We start from the raw sequence: 14,416 nt of genomic DNA, 5'->3' as shown, positions 1-14,416 counted from the left end.
TTAGTCAAACCCAACTATACAAATATCAATAAGAGTTAGACATATAACAAACTTGATGATACTAGGGTTTTATCAGAAAAACATATACATGCCAAGGATTTCATTTTTAAGACATTATAAGGGTCTTTCTTATACACCCTAGCAAACCATAATGATCTAGGTTTTAAATACAAAACATAGCAAAAGCTAAGTTATCAATAATTCAAAGATTCAGGATTTTAGACATTACCATTCAACCCTAACAAGTTAGAGTTTCCATAACCATACCAAAACCCCAAACACGACTTCATCAAAACATCAAACATTTTCTTTCAAAAATAACCCTAAGTAGGTTAGGGTTTCACTCATAATCATCGATATACCCTTAAGTTAGGTTTTCAAAATGAATCTTTATAGTGTTCCACAAGAGTAATCAAAGATTTTAGGAGGGTAGATTTATCTAATGATGAATCACCCAACCAAGAATGTTTAATATTCAAGAAAGCTAGACAAAAAGATGTTATTAATAATTTATCAAGAATGAATATGGAGAGAGAAAAACTTGTAATTAAAAACATACCTCTTGTTTCTTAACAAACCCTTTAATTCCTATGCTTTGTATTGTGAAACCTTCTTCCATGTTCCTTGAGTATTCAACAAGTCGTTTCTAAACAAAAATATGACTAGAAATGTGATTATTATTTAATATAAAAAAACTTAGATAAGTAATGGAAACAAAGTATAAAATACAATACATGGAATAAAATACTCATATTTGGATGTTGGTAAGGGCTGCTTACAAGCTTGAGGGATGCAGGGGATAGAGTCCCCAAGAATTCCTAGCAAATAGGTCTTTGACTTCGGGTCCTTCCATCATGTTCTTCTTTGGTGAGAATTCTTTGGAAAAGTTTGCTTGATCCCTGTCCCTTCTTTCCAAGCCCTTTAAACTTCTTGATTTCTTTATAGACTTCTTCAATTTCCATTTTACTAGATCCAAGACTTTTTTCTTTTTGAGGATGAGATCTATCCTCTTCTTCCACACATTGTAGTTAAATGATTCTTCCAATTTGTTCTCTTCCTTTATTGTATTAGACATTGTCCTTAAAGATAGTAAACTTATTTTCTTATAAGTTCTCCTTATATGATCCTTTAATCAAATTATTGAAGTTCCTTAGATTACTTTCAATCATCATTAAATTGTATTTTTCCTCCTTCTTCATCTTAGCTCCATTCTCCAACTTTAATGATGTTGATCCCGGGTCTCTAATAGCTTTTGTTATCTCCCAATTCCACTATATGAGAATATTATTGTTTTAATAGAGTGTGAGGTTGTTTACTCTTTCTTGTCATATGCCTAGATGCTTCACTGTCAATAATCCATGCATTATCATTATTAAGTGAACCTGTAAGTGCAGTCAAGAACCCTTTACTTTTGAATTTGTTGAATATGTAGTAGAAGATATTTTTTATACAACTTCCTAAAATATTGAATCTAAGTCTTATCATAGAGGGATTAAGCATTTCCTTTAATCCAATGGAGTGATATTCATTCTTATTTGACCTTAGCTCTAATACCATGTTGAGAAATTAGTGCTAGTAGGATTAGGGTTAAATTTCTCTTTCTTGATAATTACTTGTGAATTATTTTAGCTTATTTTAATTGTTTGTTATATTATCTTTCATCAAGAAATTACCAAATTATGTGTGCATGAAGATCACAAAAACACAAGACACAATATGTAGGCACTATGCTAGGGAAAAAGCCCTCTTTACGGGAAAACCCACTCAAAATATCTTCCTCTAATAGCTTTCCTTGAGACTCTCCAACTTAGACAAAGACCTCCTCAACACCAAGCAAACCTCTCATTATTCGATCCAACCTTCAACCTAGTAGAAGCAACTTTTCGACCATAGCAACTTCGACTTGGTAGTTTCCGGCATCAACAGAAGATTTAACTTAGCAAATTTCAGCATCGGCAACGACTTCAACTTTGACAAGGAGACATATATCTCCTAAACTAGCCCACATGAGAGAGAGAGAGGGATAGAGATACCAAAACTTTTATTTTATCATTCCCTTCCTTCTTGACCAAACTTGCACTCCTTTTAGCCTCCTTCCTCACCTTCGCACTTTTCCCAGCTTCCCGCTTCAGATATTGAACTATGTGAGAGAGAGTGAGATGATGCAAATGAAGTCAAACTACCTTGTAGATATAGCCTTCAAATGAGTTTGAATTTCCTTCCTTGAGGCCAACTTGTTGTGGAGATTACATAATTCATTTTTGGCTCAAAAATAATTCTTTTTACATCATTCAAAATCCCAGGAAGGGTCTCATAAAATATACAATGACTCTAATGACTCTTTATTAATCCTAGGATTCCACAATGGGGACTTGACTAATAAAATGATGACCCAAGCACGAAACCCATGATTTAATAAGTCATTGTAACAATAATACAAATTCTTTTGACAAATATATTTTATGAAGATTGAACCTAGTTACATTTTTCAACATACTTGAAACTTAGAATTTACTCTTAAAGACAATGTGATATACAATGGATGATATCCTTAAAATACCATAAATGGGGTCATTTTTGTTCTGGTATGGAAGGAAGTGTTATACCACCATTCTTCCAGAGGTAACCACTTGATATATTTTGTTTCTTTTATCAAATACAAAGCATCGAAGATATCCTTCAAAACGTTTGTAGACTAGTTCAATTTTCGCATCAGATTGAGGATGATAAGATGAACCATGAACTAATTAAATACCAAGAAAACAAAATAATTATATCCAAAAAATTCTAGTGAAAATGAGATTTCTATAACTTACAATAATCTTTTGGTTTCCATGTAGCTTTTGAACTATTTCCACAAATGTTGTAGTGACTGTACTGACTTTAAAAGGATTAAAGAATGCACAAAAGTGTGCATACTTTGTAATTCTATCAATTACCACCATGATGAAATTATTTCCTTTGGAATTGGGTAAAATTATGATAAAATCCATTGACACCTCCAATCAATGCTAACTTGGAATGGTTAATGGTTTTAAAATACCTGGGGTCTTGATAGTCTCAACTTTATTTTGTTGGAAAGCCAAACATTCTGCCACAAACTTCTGAATATCATATTTAAGGCCATCCCAAAAAAATTCCTTCTTGACCCTATGGTAAGTTTAAAAAATTATTGAGTTCCCTCCTATAGTAGAGGTGTGCAATTCCAAAAGAACCTTTTGTTTGATTTGGGAGTTCTTACATAGATATAAGTGTTCTTTTTACCACAATGAATCATTTTCCAAATTATTGTATCATATGCACTGGGATCTTGTTGTAAATTTTGAATGATCGTACATACCTCTTCATCATTCTTCCATTCATCTCTTGCTTTAGTTATCTAATTAGGTTGGATAATAGAAATGGAACATAGAAATGCCTCCATATCCTCATACATTCTTGAGAGTGCATCTGCAACAACATTTTGCTTACCTTTTTTGTAGATAATTTCAAAGTCATAACCCAACATATCTGTGACCCAATTTTTTTCCTCTTCTGAGGTTAATCTTTGTTCCAAGAAGTATTTAATACTATTGTGATTTTTTTTTTACTTTGAAGTGTCGTCCCATTACATAAGGGTGTCATTGAGTTAGTCATGTAGTATTTCCAACATATCCTTCTCATAAATAGGTTTTTGTAAATAGTTTCCCTTGAATAGATGGATTTTAAAAGAAATGGGTCTTCCTTCTTGCATTAAAACAACACCAATTCAATTTTTTGAGGCATCGCATTCTACAATAAATATTTTTGTGAAGTCTAGTGTAGCTAAGACTGGAACTCGACACATGGCCTCTTTTAAGATGTTCAAATGCCTTAGTTGCTTCTAGAGTTAAAAAAAAATGCATATGTGTTTAGTAATGTTGTTAGAGGTGCTGCTATTTTCCCATAATTATTAGAAAACTTGTGATAATAGATTTTCAACTAGAGAAATCCTCAAATATTCCTTAAGGTTGTGGGGATTTTCCATTCCTTGATAGATTTAATTTTTTTATTATCCACCTTAACACCCTCATGAGATACAATATGTCCTAGATATTTCACTTCTTGTACCCCAAATAAAGATTTGGAGGGTTTTACATATAATTGTTTCTCCTCCAATAGTTTGAGCACCCTGTCAACATGTTGAACATGATCTTTCCAAGACTTGTTGTAGATTAGTATATTATCAAAAAATACTAGCACATTTTTTCTAAGGAAGGGTTTGAAAGTGGAATCCATTAAATCTTGAATTGTGCAGGTGAATTAGTAAGGCCAAAAGGCATGACCAAAAATACATAATGACCTTCATGAGTTCTAAAAAAATTGGTAATGTCTTATGTTTTAATTATGATTTAATGATATCTGAACGAAGATCCATTTTGTTGAAGTTAATTGTTTCATGTATTTCATCCAACAATTCATCAATGATAGGAATAGGAAACTCATCTTTAATAGTGAGCTTGTTTAGCTCTCTATAATCAAAACAAATATGCCATGATCCATCATTTTTGTATAACAATACTACTAGAGAAGAGAAAGAACTTTGGCTAGGTTGAATTATAGCTACCTCTAGCATTTTTGCAACCATACGTTCAACTTCACTCTTCTAGGTATAATGATATTTGTAAGGTCTGATGTTTTAAGGAATACTTCTTAGAATTAAGTGAATAACATGATCATGATCGTGAATAGGTGAGAGACCTTTGGGAGTCTCAAATAACTCAGAATGATTATTAAGGAGTGTTTGGATATTTGGAGAAATTTATGACTTAGATGTTTGAACATATAGTGAACATAATTGTGTAATTGCACCTCGTTGTTCCTTCTTCAAAATATTTGTCATGCCATTAGATCTGATTATCTTCCCAGGATTCCCTGTGATACCCCTTTAATTCAATTTCCTCTCATTTCGAGAAAAATTTCAAGAAAAGATCTTTAAAATTAAAACTTATCGTCCCCAAATATTGTAACCATTGGACTCCTAATAATACATCTGCACCACCCATTAGAATGGAAGGCATTCGGATATTTAATGCATATTCCTCCATGGTAATATTGATATTATGGAACTTCCCTGAGCAATTTATAGTTCCTCTACTTGAGACCATTACTTGATACTCTGGTACTGGATATAAAAGACAATTTAAAACCTTGGATATCTTACAATGAAAAAAATTATGAGTACGTCCTAAATCAATCAACACTATTACCATTTTCTTCTTGATATACCCTTCTATCTTGAGATTTTGAGGAATCGTAATTCCCACCATTGCATTATAGGATAGTGTTGGATTCATTTCTTATTTTTCAACCCCTTGGATTGGTTCCTAGTGTATATCATCTTCTTTCAATGCTTCTTCTTCCTCTTCTTCCTCCTCTTCACAATATTTATAAAATAATTTCTTCTCAGCAAACTTATGACCTTTAGTGTATTTTCTATCACAACTATAACAAAGCCATTTTTCTCTTTTTTCTTCTAGTTGTTGTGGTGTCAACCTTGTAGGTTGTGGGAGGCTAGGAGTGGTAACACTTCCATATTTATAGTTATTAGTGGTAGACTTCCTTGTTGCCATAATTTTTCTTTCAACTTTTCTTTCCACCCTAAATGCATTCTCCAATGCCTTACGTTCCCAAAGGAAAAACTTATGTTGGATGTTATCCTTTAATGTCCCTATGAAGACATCAATCAAATGCTCCTATGTAATAGTAGTTACCTTGATATTAAATCTTTGTAAGTCCCCAATGTGCTCCCCAACTGAACCCTTTTGTTTAATATTTATCAATTAGCCAAATAAGGTATTACTCTTTGTATTGTCATAATGTGCTATCAATTCCTCCATAAAAATTGTCCAAGTGACAAGTGATTTGCAAGAACAGAGCCATCAATACCACACAAATTGATTGGGTTCTAAATATAAAGATGCAATGCCTATATTTTGTGTGTGTTTCACATCATGTAGATCAAAGAAATGCTCCATTTATACTATCCCTGTTACTAGATCCTTGTCATAAAACTTCCTCATATCAATCTTTAGAATATGGTTGATATTCATCTTAAACTTGGAGTCTCTAAAATCATGATTCACATTCCTTTTTTTTTCATCATGAGTTTCTATTGTAGTTGCTGCAACACCCTCCAAAATTTTTGCTTGCACCCAATTTCAGAGCCTTCCTTTGTCTTTCCGTTGTTTTTGCAAACACTAGAGCTCATTTCATGAGTGTTCTTGCAATGCTTTGGTCCCTTTGGCATGTTGGGTTAACTATTGTCTTTTGGAATCTTTGGTTGTCATACAATAATTGTGATCCTTTTCTGATGGTTTCGAAGGTCGTTCTTTGTGTATATGAGTTGTCCCAACCATGTAAACATATTTCGCATCCATACAAAAAATCTTAAGCACTGTCACACATGAGTCATCATGGTCGTCCTAATGCCTCTCTTAAGTGTCGCACTTATCGTATCTTGTCGTGAGGTAGTCACACGAATGGAAATGATTCGTTCATGTGTTCTAATGATCTATTTATTCATGTCATCAAAGTATGCTAAGTGTGTGATCACAACCAAGGTTCATCACACTTCTTCACACATCCCACACTTATCTATTTTCGAAGAATCTTCCTTACCGAGCAAATTTTCTTCAATAGGCCCCAAATGAACTTCGCGTTGCACAGTCTCAGCCCTCTAGGTTGTGACCTTGCTACTTGGAACTGCACAATGTGTAGTCCCTGTCCCCTATGGCTGCTTCTCCATGCAATTCCAGTGTCCAACTCCCGATCTTAACCCCCAGAATCATACAGTTGTGTCTCCCAGTCTACCTTAAACTACACACTTGGCATATTCAATCCTCAATATTTTCCCTTGTCTACTAGAACTGCACAATGCACATAAGCCCAACCTCCCTTCACATCCAAAATTGCATAGATGGTTTTCCCAATGTCCTTTCCCTCAATCAAACCCCACCGCCTCCAGAAACTATGGAGTTATTCCCTTCAAGCCTCTCTGAGCTATGCATTGTATAGTAATGCACAATCACTGAGCCCCTCTCCCCAGTCTGTCACTTGCCTCAATCTCAGTTGATGGATAATAATGGATCCTTTTAGATTAGGGGGTTTTTCAGATTGATGTCGTCCCATCATGAGTGAATTGTTGGAACAGGCACACTATCATATCATGGTGATATGATGAAGAAGGAGGGAAGGATGCCTAAAGACTCTCTTGTATATGAACTCACAAGTGGATCAATCAAGAGAAATCAAAGGGACACAAGTTTGCAACTCCCATCCAAGACTAAAGATCATTGAAGACTTTGCATCACCAAGCCATGCAGAGGTGAAGAGAAAGCATATCCAAGAAGACATCCAGCACTCAGCAGCGATAGTTACTTGACATTTCCACATCACCAAGCATTCCATGTCAATAGTGTCATGTCATGAGTTCTAATATGCTACATCACTATTGTGGACCATGTATATTGTATTCAAATGTATTGTAAAGTGGAAGTCCAAAGGACACACATGGGATGTAAATAGTCATGTAAGCTGAAAAGTAATAGGAAGTAAAATAGTCACGAGGGTAGTCAAAGGGTCACCAATGGTAATAAATACTCCCTCATTGTATGAGCAAAGGAATTTTCACCTTGGCTCCTCCCGCAAGGCATTAGAGAGATCAACTAGTTCTTTGAGGAGGAGTGGCTCCAATGTCCCACTATTAAGGCCAATGATGTACATTATAAACATGTGTCTTTGAACTTTTAATTAATAAAAGAAACCTTTAAGGCTAGCACGTTCTTCATGCATGGATTATGAATGTTTGTAAGACTATTATGTGTACATTTGTATTTCATGTTTTCTTTTACATGTGCTGAGATAGTTGAACTATTTCAGTTATTTTAGTGCTTATCTTATTCAGAATGTGTTGTAATGGTTGTTATTATTGTCCCATCCTTGTGGACAATTCCATGGGATACTAGAGAGATATTTCTTCATTTATTTGTTGGAAAGACTATCGTATCCATTGTGGACTATTCCGCTAGATGTTAGATGGATCCTTCTAGTTCATGTGTGTCTCTTCTTGGGTGGTATTATTACCTCTCACTTAGAGGCTCACTTTTCTTCTCCCCTCTAAAGTAGAAGAACCTTGACACATTTGAAACTGAACACTCACCAGGCACACAACCTTTCTTTTTGAAGACACCATTGCATCGCTCTCTCATGCTAATAGCTAGAACCAAGGCAAATCTTTAAGGATTTGGAAACTGGGCCTTTATACCAGATGGGAATCCTACACCAATCAATGTGAGGTCTAATCGGAACTTCGTACTGGGGAGGTACCCTGGATGATGGCGGGTCCAACACCATCAACATTCCTGGTGCTAGAAGGAGGAAGCCAATGTTTTATGGTTGATAAACCCATCGACCCCATCATTCCATCTTTTGGTCAAGGCAACAATGTGCATTGCACCTCCCCTACTCATGCTTTTGAAGTTGGTGACTCTTCTCAACCCAAGCCTAAACACAAATTTCCTATGATCAGATTTGGACCATCCGGCCCAGAACACGTCAATTTGTAAGATTTGTCAGATTGATCCCGGGAGTAATAAATCTTCCATATTCTCCAAAGAAGAACAAGACCACCTCTATAGGGATAATATTTTTTACTCTTGAAGATGTGTTTCTTGTCACTCTTGAAGAATTAGCATACTCTTCATTATTGGTTCTTCATAACGCTATCGGAGTCATCTCACATGACGAACCAACAAAATAATCCAAGGACATGAGCAAGAGGTCTTAAGCCTCTATGAGGAGGGCTAAAGAGAAAGAACCATATGATCTAGAAAGCTTGACTCATCTTGTCAGTATTTGTCTAATGAAATGACACAGCTCAAACAAAGGTCAAGTGATACTACCTTGAGTAGAAAGCCTCCCAGATTTAACCTGTTCAGAAGGAATTTAGCTTCTAGCGGTAGCAACAGTCAACCAACAAAGTCTGCACAGGGCTCCAATGTTGTGTTGAACATTGATAAGATGGGCACAGTTCAATATTGCACGTTTCATCAAGAACAACATTCATAGAATACGTGCTCATAGCGGAATCAAGCCATGAGCATGGTCACTACGCAGCTTGTTGATTCAGTAATGGCTAAAGAGTAGACTAAGCCTACTGAAGAAAACGAAGAAGCTACTACAGTCGATGAAACCCCAAGTGTCAGACATGCAGTGAACATGTTTAACTATATACTCATGACCCAAAAGAGTACTTCTGACCGGCAACCTCCGAGTGATGGTCCGACCCAGAAGCAAACCAATCGGTACAAATTGAGAAGCAAAGGGTCATCCACTACAATTGAGTTGTCAAAGCATAAATTTAAAGAAAATATGTTAAGGAAAATCAACCCACCGGCTAACTCAGTGTATAACACTTAGAGAAATTCTAGGAATGTAGTCTCAACAAAAATTTATTTCTGACAATAGTAAGGACAAAACCATCACTCTAGAAACCAAAAACCAAGTTACATCCCCAAAAACCTCGGCTAGTCTTCCCACTGTGGACTATAACATAGTCAAAGACATGAAGAAGGTTCGTGCAAACATTTCAATGTTAGAATTACCAAATATCACGAGCCAATGGGACATTCTCCTTTACGCACTTGGGCATACCTCCATAGGTAACGCTACATCTTCATACAAGGGATTTGATAAGTCTTCTGGTTCTCTCGAATCTGTACTCAATGCACTTACAATGGATGTGTATACACTCTCCCCACCTTTGTTGTTAACTTTTGAAATATTCAATTTCAATGTACAAAATTGCTTGTTTGATTCTGGTGCATCAGTGAATGAAATGCGATTATCTGTTGCCAAGAAAATCAATGCTAAATGGGAAAAAATAGATGCACATATTCAGTTGGACAAGACTCATGTCTAGGTAATTTGTAACAACCCTGGTCAAAATTCCATGTAATAAAAGTTAATAAAGGCCAAATAAAACCACGGTTAAGGGACACTTATTCCTGTTGGACACCTAATCCTCAATGGGTTAGTGTGGAAGCCGAATAGACAAAAGGAGTCCAAGAGACCTTGGGATGTGAAACCCAACGGTCACAACATGTACTATAAATGTATATCTCCTGTTAATAAAAATTGTACCTGCATGTTTTATCTTTCATATTCCTCTGCTGCCCATGTATGTCTAACATGGTATCAGAGCAGGCGTATTCCTGCCCTGCATAATTATTTTGAGCCACTTGTTTTATGGCCTTTATGCGCAGATCATTTCTGCCATCAATTCTGCATCTCATGAATATTTTCTCATCTAAATTTTAGCTGCAACCTGTCATTTCTCCAGCGCCATTTTTATGCACTACTCCCGCTTTGCTCTAACATATAATAACGCTGCTGACCGTTTTTTATAATCACCTGCATGTAACGCTGCGCTGCCCCTGACGTTGTTTCATATAATTAGCTGTTCATTAATATTCATGTATTGTCCTATGCGTTGCTCATCTCTACATAACCTTTGTCTAACACTACCTGCATTCTGTCTGCCATATTCCATTTATACTGACCTGCTCCCTCCACTGTCGCTGCCAGGTCTAGACACTGTTTACCTGTGCTGTCTGCACTGTCCATGAGTGTTTCATAAAAAAAAAAAAAGAGGTTATGTGTGTTAACATACCTATCCGCTCTATGGTATTCGCTCTTGCTCCTCACAGCACCACACTCCAGGTTGATACCGCGCTGCCTCTGCCTGAGATTTAACGCTGGTCTTCTCCATTACTCGTGTAATATCGCTCAACTCTTCTAGTGTTTAACGTTGTGTATACCCAATACACCTCTGCTCCAAGGAAACTATTGTTTTCTGAGAGTGCTTTTGAAGTTACTGAGTGGAGCGTTCTAGACATTGCGAAGTGTCAGACCTTGGTTTGAGTTGTACATGCATGCTTGCTCTACGCCGGTTGTGACCAGTGTTTCAGCAGGCAGCCCTGAGGTACTGCTTCCACCATTTAATAATGGTTTGAAAAAATCTTCATTGGTCAGCCAGGCTCCATCACAGGGAAAATTTTAAGAACCCCACCTAAATTTATAAATATAATAAATGGGCAAATCTCCATGGTATATAGGAAAAATGGAAGGCCATTTTATCAATAATATAATATGTATATATAATTTTTTGGCGAATCTCTCACCAGGCATGGCGAATATTTTACTCAATTATAAAATCTTGTAAGACCTTGGCGAGTCTTTCACTAAATAATAAAACTTTGTAAAGTCCTAGTGAATCTTAGCATAGGCTACATGCTGGTTTAATTCCCCCCAGTTAAATAGGCTACATTTCAGGTGAATACCATGGGTCAATACCATGTGCCATTTTTATTTTTATTAATTCTAATATTAGGGCTAATAATGGTTTTTTGCATGGTATTAATAACAATCTAGTCCATCGTATTTGTCCCATAGTATTTTGGCCATAGGTTTCACCTAAATATAACCCATTTTTTGAGTGTTCGTAAATATAAGGTGACTTATGGAGTAAATATAAAAAAATGTTTTAATTGTTTACCATACCTCTCGTTTATTTATATTTTTATTAATTTACCATACATCTTTTACAAATATGGTATTTGGCCCATAGGATTCACTTAAATAAAACCTCTTTCTTGAGCCTTCATAAATAGAACGAGGGTTATAGACTAAATATAAAAAGAGGTTTTATTTATTTATGATACGTCTAGTTTATTTATATATTTATTTATTTACCATACCTTTTGAGTAAGTATAAAAAGACGTTTTATTTATTTAACATACCTCCACTTTACTTATATTTTTATTTGTTTACACCCTTACATGTATATAAGGTGACTTATGGAGTAAATATAAAAAATGTTTTATTTATTTACCATATCTCTCATTTATTTATATTTTTATTAATTCACCATACCTCTTCTATAAATATGGTATTTGGCCCATAGGATTCACTTAAATAAAACCTATTCTTGAAAATGGGCGAATGGATTCACTTAAATAAAACCTATTCTTGAAAATGGGCGAATGGAAGGTTGTAAGTCCTAATTTCAAGGGCTAAATTTACCTTTTTTACACTCTCCCTTAAAATAAGGTTGGTTATTTGAGGTGATTTGTAAAAATGTACTATGATACAAAATATTTGCCCACTAAAAATTTAAAACCCCTTAATTTCGCCAAAGGGCGAACATTCGCCCCTAAAATTATCCTTGCTCCCGCACTTCACATACATATTGAGAAGCGTGTTTCGTAGAAATCTATCTGCTCTAAATCCAGTCTGATTGATGTGAGCATGGATAAGTTTGCCCTCTGCCAAAGATTTTTTCTGAATGCAGGTTTGCAATATTGAAACATATGTAGGATGGTCCACTGGGTTTCCCGTACGATCGAATATACCCAATGCCTCATTCAAACGGTTCTTTTTAGAAAGTGTTGACTGATGGTGCAAACAGTGTGTTTGGAGGATAACAGCGGTAGACATTTTCCTGCCATATAGTTGAATGTTGCCTTTGTGTTTGCCTTTATGGTCGCTGGTATTATATAACACTGGTATTACATTGTATTTACACTCACCATAATTTGCCCCACTCGTGTTGGTCCCACATCTTCCTCCTTGTGTACAGGCGCAGAGAGAATTCCAAGCCTGCCTTTATAATCTCGTACTACGCCATCACAATCTCGGAAGTAACCAAGTTCAATCTGACAAACCATAGACAGCTGATTACCAGAGACCTCTTTGGACACGATGCAAGGATTCCAGTTTGAATTTTCTGCAAGAAATTGGCTTCCTGAATCTTAGGGATTACAAGTCGCAACCTCATTGGCGATCTTTTTATGGGAAAATGCTTTTGGAGCTCCCGAATAAGATCTAGAGCCTGTTGATTTGAACTTTTGCGAGGATTTACAAAAAAATGGACTTTGTGCATTAGGCGTTCAATCATGTTGATTGTATCAGGGTTGATTGTCTTCTCCATCACAATTGTTGCAATGTCATGGAATTGGATTGATAACTGAGATTCTCTCTCCTTTCCCGCAATTTGGAGCTCACCTTTGTTAAGAACCTCCAACCATATATTTTCATGATCATCTGTTCCAAAAGATTTTATCAAGTCCTTAGATTTTGCTAGAATTCCTTTGGAGACATTTGAATACACTGTATGAGACTGCAGCACCTCATCCAAATCCTTCTCTACTCCTGACCGCCATGAGAGCACTTTATTCTTATAACAAGCAATTTCAAAACGCATTCTGTGTTTCTTCAAGCGAACTATGGCCACGTTCGTTAATCTTTTTTGCTTAACGGGCTGTACTATTATCTTTGACATTTCCAATGGCCGGTGTGGACAAAATTATATGGCTTCCTCCAATCTCTTATGTTTATGCAGCGTGACTCACCTAAAACAATTGTTAAAGAGAATTCCACTACGGAGAGGCTAGATGAGACAAGTGAATAATATTCAATTATTCGAGATAAAATGGGAATTTTCCCTAGTTTTTAAAAGCTACAGTTGCTTGTAGTCATCTGAATGTTATCATCAACCAAAGTTATCGACCAAGAAGACTACCTGAACAAGAAACTCCGAAGGGCTGCAACGTATTTAGATTAGAAGGTCGGCCAAACCGAAAATCATTAGGGACAAAATATGATCCCTCTACCAGTGTTGTGAAGGAAGTTCCTCCTTGAACCTTGGGTGTAAAATTGATAAAATTCACTGTATTTCTTGAATAGATATCTGTGTAAAGCTTGCATCCTTGTTGATATATATTTCTAAGTGGAAAAACAAGTATTTTATTTGATGTAGCATTTGAGTTTCATTGTTTGGGAATGCACAATATACTTTCCTTGTATATGAATGCAACCAACCATCGTTGTGTGTGGATTTGGAGAATAAGTAGAGTTAAAATCTAGCCTTTGATTCATTCCTCAAGGAATAATCTCATTTGATTGTTGTAGTTTTTTGAGAGAACAAACTTTGAGAATACCTTGTAGTGACATTGGTTCATAGTTGGCTTAAAGTGTAAGTTTAACATTGGAGAAAATGGCCAAAATCAATGAAGTATTAGAGTTCCTCAAAACTTTGATATTGTCTACTACTCATGATACATTAAAATTCAGCAAAGTTTCTCTCACAGACATTCAGGTTTGTCTACAAAATGCACAGGAAAAGATCGATTTTTTGCAGCTTGAATCTCAGCTACAGCAAGAAGAATTAAAATAGAGGAGTCATTCTGAACATGTTTCTGTTCAGAACATTGAGACTGCAACCCATCAGAAGCAAGTCAATAATGTTACAACTGGTTCAGATTTAGTACCCAATAAAGTAGCAGTTGTATATGTAGATGCAGAAACTCAATCTGCACTTCCCAAGCCCATCATCAT

At 35.8% G+C, this 14,416-nt stretch overlaps 1 pseudogene; it reads right to left on the bottom strand.

The window, feature by feature from the left end:
• Positions 1 to 12,588: 12,588 nt before the first annotated feature.
• Positions 12,589 to 13,361, bottom strand: LOC149199518 (uncharacterized; annotated as a pseudogene).
• Between the last annotated feature and the right edge of the window lie 1,055 nt (positions 13,362 to 14,416).

The sequence above is a fragment of the Pinus tabuliformis genome, chromosome 2_1, assembly GCF_031772625.1.
Source record: "Pinus tabuliformis cultivar Carrire ecotype Pingquan chromosome 2_1, CPIR1, whole genome shotgun sequence".
NCBI classification, from domain to species: domain Eukaryota; kingdom Viridiplantae; phylum Streptophyta; class Pinopsida; order Pinales; family Pinaceae; genus Pinus; species Pinus tabuliformis.
Note: the sequence above shows the minus strand (reverse complement) of the source record. Positions and strands in the feature narration are given on the sequence as shown.